We start from the raw sequence: 19,434 nt of genomic DNA, 5'->3' as shown, positions 1-19,434 counted from the left end.
CATATTTGTGTGAAGATCATATTTTAAATATCTGAAATGTATACTTCGCAATGTTAACATTATCTATTTAGCAATTCTGTGTCAGATGTTGGAGTAAGTGAGCATTATCTCATTCAATCCTCGCAACAATTCCTTGTGAGTTTAGAGAAACTGAGGCCCAGAGAAGATAAATGGATTTTCAAGGTCATCAGGATGCAAAGGAAGGGTTAGAACTCCAGATTTTTCAGTAAGAATCTTGCGTTCTTGCTACTGCGCTGAATTGTTCACTTAAGTACAGCAGCAATGCCTGCCATGGGCAGGGGTCGAGCAGGAACAGAGGTCCTGGAAAGACACCGTAGATGAATGCTAAGAGTGGGAGGCGGTCAATAGAGCAAGTAACATGGGCTGATCTTGTAAAATCCCGAGTGCCGCTGTCCCCATTCAACAGATGAGAAGACAGAAATGCAGAGAGGAAGAGCTACCTTCCTTAAGATCTTTCACTAATGAGGAGCTGAGCAAGGACGTGAGTGCCCATCACCAACCCCCAAGCCCAGTGCCCCTTCTGCAACTCCCCCTACTTCTGAATACATGGGTGTGCTGGTCTGAAAGGATGTAGGGACCCTAGAAAAGCCATGTTTTAATCAAAATTCCATTTCGTAAAAGCAGAATAATCCCTATTCGATACTGTGTGTTTGAAGCTATAATCAGATCATCTACCTGGAGATGTGATGTGATCAAGAGTGGTTGGTAAACTGGATTAGGTGACAACATGTCTCCTCCCAATTGGGTGGGTCTTGATAAGTTTCTGGAGTCCTATAAAAGAGGTAACATTTCTGAGAATGAAGGAGATTCAGAGAGAGCAGAGAATCCACTAGCCAGAGACTTTGGAGATGAAGAAGGAAAACACCTCCTGGGGAGCTTCATAAAACCAGAAGCCAGGAGAGAAACCTAGCAGATGATGCCGTATTCGCCATGTGCCCTTCCAGCTGAGAGAGAAGCCCTGACTGTGTTCGCCATGTGCCTTCTCACTTGAGAGAGAAAACCTGAACTTCATCAGCCTTCTTGAACCAAGGTATCTTTCCCTGGATGGATGCCTTAGGTTGGACATTTCTATAGACTTGTTTTAATTGAGACATTTTCCTGCCTTAGAACTGTAAACTAGCAACTTACTAAATTCCCCTTTTTAAAAGCCATTCTGTTTCTGGTATATTGCATTCCAGCAGCTAGCAAACCAGAACAGATGGTCAGCAAGGCAGCCTTCTTTGTTCCTCTTAGTAGTCCCAAACTATGGGTACAACTGTCATTATTTCCCCTTTGTCCTGGATCTATTTGGCTTTGAGATTTTATCTTCCTACTTATGTCTTTGGCATAATGACCAAGCACAGTTTAATTTGGTCTCTGGTTCTACTTTACTCTTCTGTCATTGGTCCCAGAGAAAAGCTCACAGGCACAGCACATGGTCGTAAGATGTCAACAGCCTGATTTCTCCCTGGCTATCTGATTCTACAGTCCACCACCCCCTTCCTAACTGCCACCCACTCACCACAGCAGAATAACATATGGGCACAGCCTGTGTAGATACTGCATTAGCTTGCGATGTCATTTTTTATGCCATAGAAATAGGTACAGTTAATGGTAAATGATTAAATAAATGGATGACTTGAAACAGAAAACACACAGCAAGAATTCTATCTAAAATTAGCTCTTGCCTGAACTTTTTTACACAAAAAGTCATAGTTTTTAGAGTAAACACTTTTTTAGGAATGGGGGAGAGTATAGCATTGGTCCCAACACCGGCCTTTCGTTTGTTGGTTTCAGCTCCTTGACTGCCATCTAGCAGAACTGAAGGACTTTATTTCAGAGTATCAATTGGAAGCAGTTAATCTGAGAAAAAACGCACCTCTAAATTCAATAACTCTGAGCTACTTAGGCATGCTCTTTCCTTATGCGCTTCACCAGTTTTCTTTAGGATCCTGGCCAACTCATATTAGCTCTCCAGGCTTCGATGCCTTCACCTAAAAGAGAATTTTTTAACTTACAGGTCATTTCCAACACTGGTTCTCTGTGATTCTAATTTACTTCTAGATTTATTTAAATTCCTACCAATGACCTAGAAAAAGCAAAATAGATGGAATATTTATATTTCATTCAGGATTCTCCTTAAGGAAGAAAGAACACTGAAATAAAGCAAAAGAAGGTGGAGTGAGGAGAAGAGTAGAGTGGCAAATGGATGAAAAGAGAGAAGCTAATATTTATCGAGCATGTACTGTTTTAAACATTGTGGTAGGAACTTTCACGTAAGTATACTCAATTGTTATATAGATTCCAAAAGGAATCTATTATTGTCTCAATGTAAAAAAGGAATAACAACAGCAAAAAAAAAAACTCTGAGGCTCATAGAAAGCTAATAACTTGCCCCAGAAAGTTTAGTTAATAAGTAGAAGCCACCACATTGAAATCCCAATTTGTTTGATGTCAAACTCATGTGCTTTCTATCACACCCTTTAGTGACTTCGTATCTTATTAACTACTTTGAAGTAAGTGTTGATAAATATTTCCTTGACAGTTAGCTTGACAATTAGCTTGATAAATCTAAAGGAAATTTAAATCAGTATTGCATATTTTCATCGGGCGCCCACTATGAGCCAGGCACTATTCTAGACATTGGATATATATCAGTGTCAACTCTCAAGGTCCCTGTTCCCAAAGAGTTCATAAATATAATAGGAAAGAGAAATTCTCAGTAAAACATTCCAATTTGCATAAAAAGAAGGGAGTTCTAAGTGCACACAGCAAAGGGATCAAAACTAGTTCTAGGACTCAAGAGATGGTTTGTTAAGGAAGTACATTTGAAATGAGATGTGAAGGATGAGGAAAGGGAGACTGTCACCCCAGGTATGGGGAAGAATATGTGTAAGGACTTGGAGATTAGAGAGTGTTCAAGTAATTCCACATCAAATTGCTATTGGGATTAGTTGGTGAGTCCAGCAAGGGATGCATTCACTAAGGGATTTGAAAATGAGTGTGTGTGTGAATTGCACGTGTACATGCACCCAGCCACACAAGTGCACTGAAAAGTAAAATAACTGGCCATAGAGCAACACAAATTCCCTTTCAAAGTACCCTTATCTGCGTTGTTTTCCAAGAAGGACTCCTTCACTTAAGCCAACTGATAAAACTCACAGGCTCTCTATGAACAATCATCTGCATCATCATCATGATCAACTATATGAAGTGATAGGTAGAGTACAAAACTGTCTGAGATAAACAGACATAGTTACCAACTCTAGAAATTTGAAAGCCAATGGTCACTTCTTAGGGGAGATGTGAATGAGATACCAGCCTGGTAAGGTGAATTATGAGGAGCTTCCAAAAACTGAAAGTCTAGAATGCAAGCACAGTGACCTAAGCAGATTCTGGAAAACATGTACATATTGAATGAATTAAAAATTCAAGTTAACATATGTCAATACTATCCAAAAAAGGGTAAGTTTCCTCTGAGAGTGATCACCCAAGAGAGGGTATAAGAAAACAATGGAGGCAAGAATAGAAGGCCTGGGCGAAATGAATGGGCATGGGACATTAAAAGTCTTGGAAATTTTGTGGGTTAAGATGAAAGGAAAACTTCTGTTTCCAGTTAACTAGGAGTAACCAGAAGCAGATTTATCCACCATCTGAAACAAATAAAAATATTGAGAAAAATATATATTTAAAAAAAAGACATTTGACATCAGGCAACAAAGGACAATGATTCCCAAGACACAGGAAACAAATGAATTGAACCCTACAATTGCCCCAGCTTATTTTCTGGAGAACATTTACAGATTGTGGAGTAGAGATGGAGTACCCAGAGGGAGTCAGTAGTCTCCCTGGGTTGAAGAGATGATTCATTAGTCTGAGGGAACCATGGCCCCTGTAATTCTCAGGGCAGAGTCAAGTTGAGGAGAGAACTGAACAGACAGAACTCTGGACATCTGCAGAGTACTCCTCTAGTATCCAGCAGAATTAGAGGCCAGGAGCTATTCCTCTTCCCACCAGCCAGACTAGAAAAACCTTTCATGGAACACTGGGCAATGCACCCAGGAAGGTGTTAATTTGATAGCGGGGGATAATTAACTTTAGACTAAGCTCTTTCCAGACTTCCCTAACAAATCATAAAGGAAAGACCCAGAAGAATCAGCCTTTCCAAATACCTACATCTCAAAGCATATCTAAAGGCAAATTATTGAAATATGAAAATATCCAGCACCCAACAATATAATGTGGTATATGAAATACTACTCAGAAATGTAAAGGAATAAACTGTGGATATTCACAACACAAAGCATGACTCTTAAAATATGCTGAGTGAATGAAGCCACACAAAAAAGAATACATATTGTATGATTCTCTTTAAAGAAAATGAAACTAATCCATAGTGACAGAAGGCAGATCAGTGGTTGTCTGGTGGGAAGGGAAGGAGGGGCCCAAAGAAATCTGGGGGTGAGGGACATGTTCATGATCTTGATTGTGATGATGTTTTCAGGGGTTTTGCATGTCAAAACACATCACATTATATACTTTAAACACTTACAGTTCATTGTACATTAATTACATCTCAATAAATCTGTTTCAAAAGGGAGATTAAAGAGAAACACTATGAAGGTACATAGCTTAGAGGAATATACTAGAATTAGGTTCTTAATTCAGACTTATAATTTAGCCAGAATGTTTTCTCCTGGGGTTCTTTAATATTTTGCTTCGCTGAAACATATCATTTTTTTTTAACTTGAGTGGGTTAATTAGTAAATTTGTTTAAGAAGGCAAATAACTCCAAAAGTTTAAAGAATATTGGTTATTCTTATCTAAGGATGAACTACTTTAATATGCCCACTTTTCCTGGTTCATGGGAAATACTAAACATACACTAGGGGATATGCTACTATTCGTGAGTTCGTATTATCACAATATTAATAGTAGAAAATATTTATTGAAAATTTAGCACAAGCCAAACATCATCTTATGTGCTTCATGCAGAGTATCATATTTCTTTTTCACAAAACTCTGAGTTAGGTACAATTATTAACCCCATCTGAAACAGAAAGAAAAATGAACTTCAGAATAATTAGCAAATAACATACTGAAAGTCATACAGTGGGTAAATTATAGAACCAGAACTTCTAACCACATATTTACTAATTCCTTTCACTTCTCCACTCAAAATCCTCTTAGATGCTTTTCCCTCAGAAATGCCCACAGTTTGCTCCCTCAATTCCTGAAGGTCTTTGTTCAAATGTTAAAATCTTAATGAAGCCTATATCCCAATCCCAGACCCTTTCCCTTGTTCAATTTTTCCCCATAGCATAAAATAAATACATAAAAACTTAAACTATTAGCATATTTTACTGTCCACCTTTATATTGTGCAATGCCCACTTTAAATGCAAATACAGAAACAATTAATTCATATGCAAAATCACCAAAATTACACAACTCATATCTCATAGTTCATAACATGCATGTGTTTCATTCTTGCCAGAATAGTAGAAATGCTGCACAAAACTAATTCAACATTTTTCACCTCTTGACACAGTCTATGAACACTCTCTATCTTTGTCTTCCTGATGTTTAAGTATGGACAGAAAGGAAAAGAATTATGATTGCCTTATCTTTCCCTTTCCTTCTATGTCATGATTTTCATTGTAAGTGGTTGGTTAATAAGAACTAGCACAAATGAAAAAGGAAATGATGGGGCTTCCTTACTCATTAGTGTTTCTTAGAAATGATTGCCTTCTTTCTGCACTCGGAGCAAGTTCTGGTTCAAATAAAGAGTTTGGCTTCTCAGAATTACCATCATTCCTTCTTATGCAGTTGTAGATGCAATAGAATTACCTGTAGTAGTTAGGTTCAGGTGTCAGCTTGGCCAGATGATAGTGCCCAATTGTTCTGTTCCTGTGCACTTAAATCATCAGTACGTGAAATTCACCTACGGCTGATTACATCTGCAGGGAGTGCCTTTCACAAAGAGTGACATTTAATTTAATTAGCTGGAGGCTTAAAAGAGAGAGGTCAGAAAAGAGCTTAGCACAACTCAGCACAGCCCAGCACAACTAAGCTCAGAACTCAGAGCTGACACAGACCCAGAGTTTGAAGATGCAGAAAGGAATCACCCTGGGGAAAGCTGTTTGAACCCCGAAGCCACAGGGAAGACCAGCAGTTGTCACTGTGTGCCTTCCCATGTGACAGAGAAAGCCAAAGGAAAGCCAGCTGCCTTTCCCCCAAAGAACTGCAAATTTGTAACTAAATAAATTCCGTTTTTGTACAATATATCCATCTCTGGTATATTGTACTTCAGCAGTCTTAGCATAAAACATACCTTATACTTGCTTTGAAACTTGCTGAAGTCCCATGCATCATGAGTCCATTGGAATTTTGTGCTCATGGGGCGTTACAAACTATATGCAAACAGGAGGGCAAGAAATGGCTCTGCTCACATGCATGCTCTATTGTTCCATCAAAGTTCACAAACTTGAAGATAAAGTTATCAAGAATTTCAAGTTGACAAGAGCAGAGCATTAAAACAAGCATGGGGCTCTTCTGAGCATTGGACCCTGTATGACTGCCCAGTTTGCACACCTATGAAAACAGCTCTGCTAATGACTCCCAAATCCCTTTGTCTGGCACAAATTTATCTCCAGCACAGGAGCTACCAGCTCCCATCCCCTACTCTTGAGGCAGGCAGCTATGGGGTCCAATATCTGGCTAGCTGCTAGTGACAGAAAGGGGCATAAAAATCCTCTTCTCAAGAGCAAAGGCCATGGCCACCTGCTGATCACAGCTTTCATTAGTGAATTTGGATCATTGAGTCCTGTCTCTCAGGGCAGTTATTGTTTCAACCTACCCCAGGCAAAGGCAGCGGAAGCTATTGTTTCAACCCCATCTCAGACAAAAGTGGCAGCAGTTATTGTTTCAATGACTCAGAATTGTCATCCCAGACAGGGATGGAGGTGATGGAGATTTACAGACACAGTGCTTCCTCAGGATGCAGGAGACAGGTAGCTGAAGAGTTGTATTTTCTGGGCAGTCCAGGAAATCTCAGCTTTGGGAAGTCATCTGAGAATCTCTTGATCTCAGGAATCTCTTCCTGAGCCCCTCCCCGAGATACGTGGGGACCAGTCTGTGCCCCATCATGGGTGCCTGGGCCTCTTTTGGCTGAGAAAGACTGAGTTAGGAAAATCCTCTACAGGGTGACCCTCCTCCCAGAATTTTCCCTCCAGGGAAAAATAGCATGAGACAATGAAAGGAGTGTAAAAATTAAAAAATTATAGAGGTGGATGGTCTGGGACAGAGGCCTTCCAGCATCAAATACAGAGTGGATAACCAAATACCTGTAAACAGGGTAACATCACAAAACTAACAAGGAAAAGCTCATGACAAGACAGAGACCCAGAAATACAGGGAAAACCCTACAAACAGCATTTACCTTGAGCAGACCTTCCTGATACGAGGGCTGAAGCTCAAGAAAAATTTCTGTCTTATCTCATCTGAGAAGCAAGAAACAGACATCCCCAGGAGTGAACAAGTCATGATTAACACTTTAAAAGATTAAAACGTACAGCGTACAACAAAAGAATGCAAGACAAACAAAGAAATAGGAAATGATGGTCCATCCAAAGAAAGAGGATAAAAATACAGAAAACACCAACAAAGAAGATGGTAATGTGGATATACCAAACAATGCCTTTAAAAAAATGATCTTAAAAATGCCCAAGGAGATGAAAGAAAGTACAGAGAAAGAACCAAGGATATCAAGAAAAAAGTAATGAACAATATGAGCATTTAAGTAAAGAGATAGAAATTCTAAAAAGAAACCAAATAGAACTAAAGACATTGAAAACCACAATAACCAAAATGAAAAATGCCTGGGAGGGTTTCAAGAGTAGATTATAGCTGACAGAAGGAAAAATCAGTGAATTTGAAGACGAGACACTTGAAATGAGTCAGGTGGAAAAGTAGAAGGAACAAAGAAATATTAAAAGTGAAAACAGCCTGAGATGCTATGGGACACCATCAAACACACTAATATATGCCTTATGGGAATCTCAGAAGGAGAAAAAAGAGAGAAAAGGACAGAAGGAATAGTTAAAGAAATAATGGCCTAGAACTTCCCAAACTTAGCAGAAGACATGAGTATGGACATCCAAGAAGGTCAGAGAACATGAAACAGGATAAACATGAAGAAAAATACACCCTGTCATATACTGATCACATTATCATATGCAAAGGACAAGGAGAGAGTTCTGAAAGCTAAAAGAAAAACAATGTGTTATGTACAAGCGAGTCCTACTCAAATTGACTGCCGATTTCTCATCAGAATTCACAGAGGAGAACTTCAAGGGAAGATGTTGAAGTAGGAAGCTCCAGGATTCACTTCTCCAAAGTCTCCAAAGGGACAGATAGAAACTGAACAACTATTCTGGGGCTCCAGAGGCCAGGGGAGCACTGTGCAGCATCCAGGGAAAAGCAGGACAAAGAGGCTGAGAAACTGCAGTAAACTGTAACTCATTCCACACTGACTGCTGGTGGCCATTCACCATTCTCAGGATAAGCTACCTTAGGTCCAGTTCCTAGCTGCTGTGAATGAAGAGGGTTATGGAAGCCCTCTTCCCCAAGAATGGGGATAGGGGGGCAAAGCTGAGTACTGATCATGGCTTTTGATCAGTGAATTTAGATTGCTGGGTCTTGGCTCTGAGGCACTGTTTCAACCCTTCCCAGACAGAGACCACTGTGGCCATACCCATGTCAACCTCACCCATGACAGGGGCTAAGGTGGTAGAGGTTTAAAAACATAGGGCCTCCTTAGGACTGCAGGGAGCAATTTTCTGAAGATTACCATCTGCTGGGCAGGTTAGGAAAGCACAGGTTCTGAGAACTATCAAAAAGGCTTTTGGTGTCTCTCCTGACCCTCTCCCCAGGGTTCTTTGGAGCTGGTTTACACTACTTTTGCAGGTCCCTGGCTCTGCTTTGGCTGGGGAATACTGACTTGGGAAAGTCCTGTCAGAAAGGCCTCTTCTCAGGATATGACCTCCAGGCAAAAGCAGCTACAGGTAAGAAAAGGAGAGTAAAAAAAATCTCTACAGGCAGAACAAAAGCAAACAGCTCAAGATTCCAGGGAAATGAAAGGAAGCTTTCTCCTGGGCCTGAAACAATTGCACAAATACTGCAATCTAAAAACTTATACTGCATACCCAGCATAAGAATCAGCTGAAGAAAAGCTGAAAGAATATGAGCAGTTAAACATGGGCAATTCTAAAGGTCTAGAATAAGTTGACTAAGTGCCAAAAAAAGAGAGCCTTAATACAAAGCCAATCAACAATAAAACCCAAGAGAAGAGAAGGAAACTGACTTCAGAGAAAACTGATTAAGATAATCAGTTGCCTGGACATCAGCAAAAAATTAAAAGCCATACTAAGAAACAAGACACAACCCAGTCAAAGGAACAAATTAACACTTCAGAGAAGACATAGAATTTTAAAGAACTAATCAAAGATGTTCAAACAAATCTCCTAAATCAATTCAAGAAGATGAAAGAAAATATACTAAAGAGCAAGATGATATTAAAAAGACACTGGATGATCATAAAGAAGAACTTGAAAGTATGAGCAGAAACATAACAGAAGTTATGGGAACAAAAGGCACAATAGACTAGATTAAAAATATACTGGGGCATACAATAGCAGATTTGAATATGCATAAGAAAGAAATAGATGATAGGATCATCAAAATCTTACAGACAGAAGAACAGGTAGAAAAAAGAATGGGAAAAAATGAGCAGGGTCATAGAGAATTGAATAACAGAATGAAGCACAAAATACATGTTTCATGGGTGTACCAGAAGGAGAAGAGAAAGGAAAAGGGCAGATAGAATATTTGAGGAAATAGTGGCTGAAATTTTCCCAACTCTTATGAAAGACATAAATATACATGTCCGAGAAGTGCAATATACTCAGAACAATCAATACTAATAGACCTACCCTGACACACGTAAGAATCAAAATGTCAAATGCCAAAGGTAGAGAGAATCCTGAAAGCAAGAGAAAAATGATTCATCACATACAAGAGAATAGTAATAAGATTAAGTATTAAATTTTCATTAGAAACCATGAAGGTGAAAAGGCAGTGGTATAATATTATTCAAGGTACTAAAAGAGAAAAACTGCCAGCCAAGAATCCTTTATCCAGCAAAACTGTCATCCAAAAATGAAGGAGAGTATAAAACATTCACAGATAAACAGAAACTGAGAGAGCTCATCACCAAGAGACCTCCTCCTCTTTAGTACAAGAAATACTAAAGGGAGATCTGCAAGCTGAAAGAAAAAGATAGAAGAGAGAGGCCTGAAGGACAGTATAGAAATGATTATCAGTAAGGGTAACTAAAAGGGTAAAAAGAGAGACAAAATAAGATATAACATATAAAAATCAAGAGATAAAATGGTTGAAGTTAGTACTGCCTTTACAGTAACAACACTGAATGTTAATGAATTAAATTCCTCTATCAAAAGACACAGATTGGCATAATAGATAAAAAGCATAATCTATCTATCTGCTGCCTACAAGAGACTCACCTTAGACTCAAGGACACAAATAGACTGAGAGAGAAAGGATGGAAAAAGATATTCCACACAACCAAAAAAGAGTTGGGGCAGCTATGTCAATATCAGACAAAATAGACTTCAAATGCAAAACTGTTATAAGAGAAAAGACATTATATATTAATAAAAGGGGCAATACACCAAGAAGAAATATCAAAAATATTTATGCACTTAACCAGGGTGCCCCAAAATACATGAGAGTAACACTGGAAAAACTGAAGGGAAAAATAAACATCTCTACAGCCATAGTTTGGGACTGCGATACACCACTCTCCTAAATGCCTAGAACATCTGGACACATGATCAGTAAGGAAACAGAGAACTTGAATAAGACGATAAATGAACGAGACCTAACAGACATATACAGAGCATTGCATCCCAGAACAGCAGGATATACATTCTTCTTAAGTGCCTGTAGATCGTTCTTCAGTATAGATCACATATTGGGCCACAAAACAGGCCTCAATAAATTTTAAAAGATTGAAAGTATACAAAGCACTTTCTCTGACCACAATGAAATGAAAGTGGAAACCAGTAAGAGGCATAGAACTGGAAAGTTCACAAATATATGGAGGTTTAAAAAACACACTCAAACAATCCATGGGTCAAATAAGAAGTTGCATGAGAAATCTTGAGATGAATATCTTGAGATAAATGAAAACGAGAGCACAACATATCAAAACTTGTGGGATACAGTGAAGGCAGTGCTGAGAGGAAAATATATAGTCCTAAATTCCTACATTAAAAAAGAAGAACAAGATAAAATCAAAAGCCTAATTGTACACCTGGAGGAACTAGCAAAAGAGCAATAAACTAATTCCAAAGCAAGTAGAAGGAAAGAAATAACAAGATTAGAACAGAAATAAATTAAGTTGAGAATTTAAAAAACGAGAAAATTAGCAAAACCAAAAAGTGGTTCTTTGAGAGGATCAACAAAATTGACAAACCCTTAGCTAGACTGACAAAAGAAAAGAGAGAGAGAGAGAAGATGTAAATAAATAAAAGCAGAAATGAGAGGGAGACTGACCCCGCAGAAACAAAAACGATCATAAGAGGATGCTATGAACAATTGTTCACCAACAGATTTGACAACCTAGATAAAATGGACAAATTCCTAGAAACACACGAGCAACCTATACTGACTCTAGAAAAAATATATGACCTCAACAAATCAATTAAAAAATTAAGAGATTGAATCAGTCATCAAAAACCTATGAACAACAAAAAACCCAGACCCATATGACTTCATAGGTGAATTCTACCAATCATTCCAAAAATTAATACCAATTCTGCTCAAATGCTTTCAAAACTTAAAGAGGAGGGAACACTACCTGGCTTCATTCTATGAAGTGGACATCACCATAATACTGAAGCCAGATAAAGATACTGCAAGAAAATAAAATCACAGACCAATTTCTGTAATGAGTATAGATGCAAAAATCCCCCAATAAAATACCTGCAAATCGAATCTAACAGCACATTAAAATAATTGTACACCATGATCAAGTGGATTTTATTCCAGATATGCAAGGGTGGTTCAACACAATAAAATGAACTAATGTAATATACCACATTAACATATCAATGGGGAAAAACGACATGATCATCTTGATTGATGCAGAAAAGGCATTTGACAAAATCCATCATCCTTTCTTGATTAAAAACATTTCCAAGGATAGGAAAAGAAGGAAACTTCCTCGAATAATAAAGCACATATATGAAAAAAAAACACAGCTAACATCATACTCAATGGTGTAAGACTGAAAGCTTTCCCTCTAAGATCTGGGACAAGACAATTTTGTCCACTGTCACCACTATTACTCAACAAGGGCTAGAAGTTCTAGCTAGAGCAGTTAGGCAAGCAAAAGAAACAAAAGGCATCCAAATTTGAAAGAAAGAAGTAAAACTTTCATGATTTGCAGATGACATGATCCTTAAACACAGAAAGTCTTTAAAAAGCTACTACAAAGGCACTAGAGTTAATAAACAAGTTCCACAGAGCAGCAGGATATAAGATCAATATGCATAAATCAGTAGTGTTTCCATGCATTGCAAATGAGCAATCTGAAGAGGAAATCAAGAAACAAATTCCATTTACAAAAGTATCTAAAAGAATCAAATATCTAGGAATAAATTTAAACAAAGATATAAATAACTTGTATACAGAAAACTCCAAAACATTGCTAAATCAAAGAATACCTAAAAATATGGAAGGACAGTCTGTGTTTATGTATTGGAAGATTAAATATTATTAGAATGCTAATTCTACCCAAGTTGATTTGCCAATTCAACATAATCCCAATCAAAATTCTAACAGCCTACCTTGCAGAAATGGAAAGAACAATTATCAAGTTTATCTGGAAGGGTAATGGGCCCCAAATTGCCAAAAACATCTTTAAAAAGAACAAAGTTGGAGGACACCCACTTCCTGATTTTAAGGCTTAGAAACAGACAGGCCAGTGCTAGCCCTACCAGACAACCGGGCACCACCACCTGGCCAGATTGACACATGAACCTGACCATGACAGGTGGCATATGGGAACCCTATATTTATGCATGACTGTTCTGGAAACCCACAACTTCCCTAATAGATTTTTTTTAATTAAAAAAATATTCTCCAATGTCATCTCCTTACCCATGCATCACACTGGGCTTCTTCCAGTTCCTTATAAAAGTTTATTCCCATATCAGGACCTTGGAACTTGGTGTTTTCACTGCCTTTAGTTTCATGTGACACAATCCTTCTCATCATTTAGGAATCAGCTCAAAGTTATATTCTTAGAATTAATTATGAAACATCTATAAAAGGAAATACTACACAGAAAATTTTAATTTTTAATGGAAATGCATATAAATATCTGCAATGTACATACACATTGAGGAATAATCACAATATATTAAGTGCAGGAAGTAGTTTGCAAAACATTACATATAATGATGTCCTATTCTTACTTTAAAACAAACAAAATCATCCAAAAAGTACACACACGTGCATACATACACACACAATCCAAACGAATATACAGAAAAATATCAATAGCAATTTCTTGAAGGGAGTACACCAGATAACATTTTCCATCTTTACGGTGTATTCTGATTTTTGAGTGAATATTCATTTTCTGTGTAGTTTTTGAAAGCATAAATAAATAAAATTTTAGCATGAGAATAACTACATAAAGAACCACTGGGGTGAACCAATCTAGCTAAATGAATTAATCCCCTTCCATCAGTCTTCTTCCCAAAGGGACTAAGGACATATGGGTTGCAATAAAAACAGTAGCCGCTAATACCGATGGGCGCTCACTCAGTGGCAGGCATCTTGTTGGGTACTCTAGACTCATTATTTAATCCTCACCAAAAAATTATGGACTGGGTGTTCCTGTCATCGTCATCATTATTGTTCTTACTCCCATTTTAGAGGGGATATCCAAGGCTTAGAGTAACTAGACAACTTGCACAAAGTTGCATACCCAGTAAATTGCAAAACTAAAATTCAAACTTGTGTCTCTCAAAAACCTATACTACATCATCTCTCCCCATTCCAAGAGACTATTCTTAATTTTTGTTAGCCCATATGTTCTCAATTAATTGATACCAAATATATCAACTACATTAGGAGACCATAACCCATAAGGTTTAGTTCCCAAATTTTGTCATGTTTGCAAGGACACAATCCAGCAAGAAAAACAATTTCAAAATTACTTGTGATCTTTATTACAAAGTCTTGAATACCACAAAAAAACTTAAAAGTTCGAAGTTATGCTATTCTTTCTTAACATATGTTTGTCCTAGGCATATGTTATCTCTTTCTCTAAGACCTAGCCCAAGTGCCACTAAATCTTACCCTCTCTCCTCTTCCTCCTGATTCCACATGGGAAAGCTCAAAGGAGCTCACCTGTCAACTTTGCGGGTTGGGGCAGGGAAGTGACCAAAGTCACAATCCTTTCAAGTAGGCAGAGGAGATAAAAAGCTGGGAACTCTTATTCTACGATTTTTTTTTCCATTACACAAAGTAATAATCAGTACTATGTAAGAGTTTATAACTTTTTACATTGTAAATGCTGGATACCCATGGGAAAGATTCTGAGTACTGTGTTTGCACAATAAGGAGGAGAACAATAAAAGTCAAAGGTAGCAGATATGATTTCACAGAGGAAGCAGGATTTGAGTCGACCCTGGCAGTGAAATGGATTTAGGGTGAGCACAGAGCTTCTGGAAGAAGAAAGTAAAGACACCAAGATGGGCATAAGGAGCCTCAGTAGGCAGGCATGAACAGAAGCCAGGTTGTCTGCCCAGTGGAGTTTTCTACGAAAGGAGAAGTAGGAGATGGGGCTAATTCTTTTCTCTGGTCACAGAACTGAGGGGGTCTCCTAAGAATTTTCTGGGAAAGAAGGATGACTGTGTTTCTCATATATGGTGTCTTCTAAGTTTGTTCTCATTTTAGAGAATTAAAACTGGCTCTAAGCCCATTGTTTTTTACCTGGAAAAATAATAATTGGGTACTTAAGCTTCTAGTCATAGCTAAATAGCAAATGGACAGTGGATAGAGAAAATAATTGGAAAATAGCTGAGAGAGCTACTTTGGGGACTAATGAGCTTCCATGGCATGAACTTGCAGGCCATGTGGCTTTACTTAGTAATTTTTTGACTTGGTGTTTTCCTCTTTCTTCTTCCACAGTAATTTCCAAGCCAGTGCTAACACAATAGATAAACCATTCTGGGATTGAGCAAGAGAGCTACAATCAACAGAAATACTCTAGTCTGCCCAACATCTAATTCTGAATAGCCTCTTTCAAAATATTTTTTAATCTTATTTAATTCTCACAAGTTTTCTCTAAAAAAAGTATGTCTTCCTCAGCTGATACATTTTCAATTCTTTTTTCCAACAAATCCCAAACTGTTTCCACAAACTATAACCTTATTTCTTCTACATACAATAGACTCCTTGTCTTTCCTTTCTTTCCTCTTCTTTCGCCTTTCATTTTCCGGGCCAATAATTCTTCTGATGGTCTTTTTACTTCAGTAGTTTTGTGTTTTCCTAGAGTATTTATCCATTCATTTCTCAGTTGATGTATGTTGCTTCCTTTTTTTCCTATAATCTATCCTCAATCCTTTATTCAGAAAAAGCTATCTCAAACTTTGTTTTCTCATCAATACGTGGCTTCTGCTCCTCTCATTTTTCTGAGGACCTCTGTTTTTAGCGATGGGCTGGAAATGGGACTTTCTAGAAGAAATAACAAAGGAGGACCATTTACACTTTAGAGGAGAGGACTTGAGCAGGCTCTCCTAACTACCAATTCTGTAAAGAAAAGAGTCATAGATTCAGGCTACCCAGGGGACTGACAGCATGCCATAAGCGGCACCTATCTAGCCATCTTAGAGGTCGAGTGAGCATTTACAGAACTAATTTAATCCAGAAGGAGTCACTTCATGAAGGGAGACAGTAGTTGACCCAAGATCTTACAGAATGTAAATTAATTACATAGGATCAAATGGAATTGATGGGGAAAACTTATTGTGGTTATTTTTTAAAAAGTATTGTTGGTCATATTTTCAATGTTTTTTTTCTGATGAACATACATGATTTCCTCTTTTATTTCTTCTTGATCCAATTCCAACTCTTAGTTTAGCAGGCCATATTTGTGCAAACTAAAAGGAAACACTCTTTGGATGTTTTCTGATTCCCGCTGACCCCTCAGAATTAAGTAAAAATATCTTATGTGAAATCTTAATATAGATTATAAACTAATTAGTCTCAGGGGAATTTAAGGATGATGATGACCCTGGTTACTGGTATTCACAAAAAAGTATTCATGTTGGGTTAAGCTTAGAAAAATCACACTGACCTTGGAGAGAAAGAGGTAAGACCCTACTAAGTTCAGATTTCACAATTTCTAATTATAATTCACTTATAAATAAGCAAACTGTACTTAGCTGTTATCTCTGGCATCAGCTATGATGATTCTACAGCAAATATGTATTATTAATTGCCTTCGTCTTCAAAAATACTTAGGACAGTGGGCAGATATTATTCCAATTACCTCAACTTACCTTTAATGGTAAGGAAGTTATTTCTACAGTTGTGTAAGGAATCAGTCCCTATGTCAGAATATGACTGGACAGATCAAATGCACAATTAAAGACATGCTGGTCATGTCATTTTGGAGAATAAATTTCATTTAATTAGGTATGACAAGCCCACCATTTAGGAACAAAGGTTGTACTTTGTATATGGAATCAATACCTGCAAAGCCCTCCCAGGAGGTCTATGGCTTGCAGCTGTTGTTAAAGAAGGTCGCTTCCTTAGAGGACAGGAATTGTGTTGACTTTGGAGGACGGTGCAGAAGGAAGAATTCATTCACGGCTTCAGGTACTGCAGGTACAACCTGGTGAAGATTAATTTCCTAGTTTCAGTTTCATAACTTCAAAATAGATGAGCTAATAAACGTGTGAGGAATAACCTCTGGAATGATGAAGCCTATTGGAAATAAAACCCTAAATTCTTTACATGACTTCCAGACAGAACTTAAGTGGTTGAGCTTCTCTCTAGTTTTGCTGACAACACAAAGGCTTATTATACATCCCTCTTGCTGCACTTATGAAAATGCATCAGGCCAAAGAGAACAGAGCCTATGTAATAGAAAGACACAATTTCAGTGACTACGTGAAATAGCTACCACTGATTGGTGTAATAATATCAATTATTGTACCTTAGTGTTGGAATCATGACTGCAAATATATGCTATCTATTAAGTCTTTGTCTAATTTCAATTAGCTTTGAAAACCGTGGAAGGCAGTTAACTAAGCAACAAGTTCAATTAATGATCTTAGCACAAAACCATGAGATCAGTTTTCATGCGTGTATGAACACATGCACATGCAAGTATTACCAAGAATGATACTCAAAGTTTATTTGTGCTTGCAGAGGCAATGTTCAGGAAAATTTATCCAGAACTTGTAAACAAAGCAAAAAGATCATTATATGACTTTTTAAATGTCCTATTATAGCCTTTTCTACAAAGCCCATCTGAGAGTCATCTGAGTCTCTTGACAAATGTCATTTTGATTAACAATTGATTAGGGTTCAATCTTATTTCAACATTAGTTCCACTGATTATATAAATCCCAATTTTGTATATCCTCACTCTACTGGCTTTGTCATTTTGAAAGCCCCTCATTAATTACTTAAGTGAAATTTTGACATTTGTCAGAATATCTCCTTTTGTAAGAAATTTGTATTTAATAATTTGAAAATTGTAGTTTCACCCCTAAACCCAAATGTTATTTGCTGTCTGTACTTGCCACTTGGCACTTAGAACATCTTTCAATATTAGTTCTTTTCTTTATTTATTGCCAAAGCCCATTTTCTGAACTACACCCTAGGCTTCTTGAGAGAAGAACCATGTCTTAACAAACCTTGACTTCATGTAAACTGATTTAAATCTTTCAGTGTAAATTTAAGATAGAGAGAATCTGGTTCCTTCATCACCTTTTCTCATACCAGGTCATACTATATACTCTAGTCCACGGTGCTATGGCAGGGGCAGGGCTGTTCAGTAATTAATATGGCTGCCTAGATCCCATCTTGGGCAGAAGGCATATTTTCTTTGAGTTATGGGTGTGGGAAACACCATGACTGGAATATGTTCTACAATGGATTATGGAAAATGACTATATTATAATTTTTGCAATTTAGATACCAAAAAATGCACTCTGGTATATACAAAGATCAGGTATTTTGTCCTCACAATCTATCTTCTGAAAGTGGTAGAACAAGTATTGCTTTCCTTTCTGTACCTGAGCAAATTGATATAGAGAATGTTACCGACTGGCTGAAGATCACACAGCTACTCAGAAACCTGTTTCCCATGACAAGCATCTTAAGCCTGAGGCCTGACAGCTGGGGCCTCTTCCATGTTTTGGGGCATGTTCTCTTTCAATACTCTGTACACAGGACACTGAGCCTCAGAAGAGTTCATTTACCATGCCTTCTTATGGAGACGATGAAGGAGAAATTGAAAGTATAGAGATTACTCATTGAGAATCTTAAAAGTTTGGCTTGAAACTTCTGTGGTTAGCCCCAAGTAATACAATTCAGTTCTTCCCACTACCTCCTCTCTTAATAATAAATAACCAAGGCTATTGAGATTGAACAAAAATTTCTTTGCATTTATTTTTCTTTTGACCATGAGAAGTCTCACTGGGGAGTTGCCATGGAGACCATGATGTCATGAGCTACACAGTGTACTGCACTGAAGCCCCAGAGAATCAAAGAGAGGGTCTGATGGAAGCATTTCTGGGCAAGTTTATTGCACTTAACGAGGAAATGGAAACTTGACTTCAGAGAGAAAAACATTTCTAAACACTGCACACAGCTGGGTGTCAGTTGGCGTAGTCACTGAAAACCTTGCAGAGGAAAGTGCCCCTGTAGTTTAGATGCCCCAAAAGGCCAGAGTGAGGGAGTAGAAAGAGTAATGAGCAAGTCTACTACACTTTGGACAGACTGTTCCTAAGATGAGAATAGTTTGATTTTTGGTAGCATTGTGGCAGCATTTATTTTCTGGGATTTTAGTCATGTGGAAAACTCACAGTATGATCCAATAGAAATTAGAAACTACTAGACTATATACATCAGAAGGGGCAGTCCTTAGCAAGGCTTTGTGTGCACTCAGGACCACCTGAGCCGTGGTCTCCTCCAATGTCAAGTTCTGGACACTGTCCTATGGCCTTTCTAATTCCAGTTCCCACCTTTATGCTCAGCCTTCTCCACCTGAGCTATTGTGGTGGCTCACATTCAAAGCTCTTCTTTTTACTCCAGTCATGAA

The 19,434-nt window shown here is 37.9% G+C and overlaps 2 long non-coding RNA genes across 3 annotated transcripts in view; one reads left to right on the top strand and one right to left on the bottom strand.

Moving 5' to 3' along the window:
• Positions 1-15,464, top strand: part of LOC143643372 (uncharacterized) — a 35,941-nt gene extending 20,477 nt beyond the window's left edge. The window contains exons 2-3 of the long non-coding RNA XR_013156242.1: positions 2,132-2,276; positions 15,288-15,464. This is a non-coding gene — a long non-coding RNA (uncharacterized LOC143643372). The remainder of the gene's footprint in view (positions 1-2,131; positions 2,277-15,287) is intronic.
• Positions 4,961-18,766, bottom strand: LOC143643373 (uncharacterized). Of its 2 annotated transcripts, none has more exons than XR_013156244.1 (3): positions 18,439-18,766; positions 16,854-16,995; positions 4,961-5,050 (listed from the first exon to the last, which is right to left on the bottom strand). It is a non-coding gene; the product is annotated as an uncharacterized LOC143643373 (long non-coding RNA). The 2 variants fall into 2 exon arrangements; XR_013156243.1 differs by lacking the exon at positions 4,961-5,050 and adding an exon at positions 15,291-15,833.
• Positions 18,767-19,434: the final 668 nt, after the last annotated feature.

The sequence above is a fragment of the Tamandua tetradactyla genome, chromosome 8 (genome assembly GCF_023851605.1).
Source record: "Tamandua tetradactyla isolate mTamTet1 chromosome 8, mTamTet1.pri, whole genome shotgun sequence".
Lineage (NCBI taxonomy): Eukaryota > Metazoa > Chordata > Mammalia > Pilosa > Myrmecophagidae > Tamandua > Tamandua tetradactyla.
This window is presented reverse-complemented; position numbering and strand designations above follow the sequence as displayed.